This window comes from Cucumis sativus, chromosome 7 (assembly GCF_000004075.3).
Source record: "Cucumis sativus cultivar 9930 chromosome 7, Cucumber_9930_V3, whole genome shotgun sequence".
NCBI classification, from domain to species: domain Eukaryota; kingdom Viridiplantae; phylum Streptophyta; class Magnoliopsida; order Cucurbitales; family Cucurbitaceae; genus Cucumis; species Cucumis sativus.
The window spans coordinates 3032323-3035235 of record NC_026661.2 but is presented as its reverse complement, the minus strand read 5'-3'; the positions used below and the strand labels follow the sequence as shown (position 1 = coordinate 3035235).

General features: G+C 26.0%; 1 non-coding gene across 1 annotated transcript; it reads right to left on the bottom strand.

The window, feature by feature from the left end:
* On the bottom strand, nt 1-72 carry TRNAD-GUC. The gene has a single exon. It is a non-coding gene; the product is annotated as a tRNA-Asp (tRNA).
* Nucleotides 73-2913: the final 2841 nt, after the last annotated feature.

The following is a 2913-nucleotide window of genomic DNA, read 5'->3' as shown; positions in this document are numbered from 1 at the left end:
CGCCGTTGCCGGGGATCGAACCCGGGTCACCCGCGTGACAGGCGGGAATACTTACCACTATACTACAACGACTCAGTTGATGATAGAATCTAAACATTACATAATTACAATTAATAACTAGTTAGATTTTTAATGTCATACTTATTATGACGGGAACTTAATACGAAATTATATCAATCTTTATTCTTTTCATGTCTACAAAAGTCGTTTGTCATCTTGAAATAAGTTAAAAAAATAAATAAAATGATAACTAAACGTTATTTTTTGTACGAATTTTAAAATCGGTCTATCAAATTAAATATTCAATATTTAAGTAACAAAGGAAGGGAGTCTAAATATATTTCACATCTGGACACCTTATTTGTAATCAAACAGGTTTAAGATAAATATTTTTGTAATTATGAAGTAATCAAAATGCTCAAACCACTTATAAAGCAACTTAGTAAAATTTCCTACAATAAAGCAGAGGTAAATCCAAAAAGAAAAAAACAAAATCATGTTGGTTATAGTTTGGAATATTTTTGTTGAATTACGAATAAGAATAAGACAACCATGTTAATTACAACCTTACTTTACACCTGGAATTCAATTCTTTATTCTGTATGTTTCTTCACACATATGATAAGACATTTGATTAGCACATATTTTATACTAATAAAATTAAACTCACTTCCACACTACTTTATCATACATTTTATCCTAATTACTTTGTTCAAATATGATAGGGTTTGTGTCCATTAACATATTGATCTATAATATTAATTCCATCATCTCAAAGTAGGTCTCATCCAATATAAAACGTATCTAATTATTTTGACCATTTTTAAAAAAATTAAAAATTTAAGAATAAAGAAGAAAAAGTTTATGGTTGATTGAAGTATAATAAGACTTGACATCAATTGCCATCTTATTTCTCTTCTTTGATCTGAAAATTTCAACTTTCTTGATACTATATTCCATGATTTTTTTTCCAGATCTGTAGAGAAACATTATTTCATGTTCTTATACATGTGGTTCATAACATATTAAAAAAAATCAAAATTTAAATTAAACTTAAACAATGTGTTTTTTGATAGATGGTATATATTTATATTCACTAGTTGTGATAAATGATGAGATATAAACTAGGGTTAGTTGCATAAATGATAAAAAAAAAAAGGTCTAAAATAATTGTGTGTAATAGTGCATGGATAAAACAATTGTTATTTTTATAAATATTATTTCCTTAGGCTATAAATCACATTTATTTTTTAATTTGTGCTATTGGATGAAAATTTCATATAAACTATTAGTTATTAATTTAATAAATTGTTATTTATTTTACACAATATTATGTCCTAATATCATGTTATTAATTGAGTTTTTGGAATACTATATACTTTTAATATAATTATACATTTTAATATTTTATCTCGCACAACAACTGAATTCATAAGGTTTAAGAAATATTTCATTTCACTTCACTAATCTTCAATTGAACATCCATTCTATATTTTGATGGTTAGTCGGATCTCAGCCGTAGTTTTTCATCTCTTGTCAAATTACCTTGACCTTATTTGTGATTGGAGATTGAGCTGCTAGTTCTGATATGTTGACCAAACGATGATGGCTCCAAACGCTTGACCTGGTAGGTGAAGGAAAACAAAAAGTCTTTATACATACCAAGAGGTGGATTCAAAATATGCCTACTTTCAGGCTCAATAAAATTTGAGTCAAGATGACAAACACAAAAAATATTACCAAAAAGTTTTTGGATATAGCGAAAATATAAAATTGTTAGTTTTTAGAATTTGTTTTGTTTCAATAAAAAAATTATATACAATTTTTAAAATATAAAGAAATAAACCAAAATATTTATAAATATAGTAAATTATTATAGTTTGTTCATGATAAACCACTATCTATATTTATCACAACAGTCTATTATAATTTATCGAAGTAATATTGTACCTAATTTTAAAATATTTTAAGCAGTTAGAATAAATTTCTTTCTAGAACGTGAATTACAATAATCTCTACCAACAAAATCTAAATAATATTGTAAATTCAAGTTAAGAAAGTACCTTTAAAAGAAAAAAGATAAATAATAAGAATTATACACGTGTCAAATTTTGGTAAGTGTAGATCCATAAGTTTTGGTGCTCAAAGCCAAAGTTCTCATCCAATTAATTAAACAAATATAGAAGCAATGGATATATTACATGTGGACCTCAAAATTGTTTAGTACATAGGTATGAATTTTTTTTCATACTTTATTATTGTTGTCGATTTTTAAAAAATTGTGTAGAATATTTTAATAAATTGATACACAGGTATAATGTGTCAAATAGTTATAGGTTTTAATATTACTACTTATTGCACATTCATTTTGGTTTCAGAATATTTATCTCGTGTGCTACAAATTGTTCAAATGAATGTTATTAACTTTGTATCAAAAGGAACAAATGCATATAGGGCATCATTTTCCTCACATGTGATAGGAAAAATTCAACAAACCTCATTTATAACTCATGAAATAAAATATATATCACATTTTCTATTGAATGAGATATGCATAATCAAAAAAAATTTCAATAGAGTACCGTGTTTATAATTGGTCCGTTCACACCTACAATTTGCTACTAATCTCTATAAATATCTTTCTACTGCTTTGGACTCACATTATTTTAAAGGCATTATGGAACAGTTGACTCCAACTTGCCACATACTCATTAAGCCTTCCATTATTTTGGCTTCACCTTCCCAATTATTATGACTTATATTTATTTACAAAGTTATTTGTATATGGTATTTACTATTGTCTCCTAGTTGATAATTTAAACCAAAATGGTTTAAATATAGTACCGTGTAAAAGAATTTGAGTATTTAAGTTAATTTTAATACATGAGATCCAATTGACCCTATGACAACCCA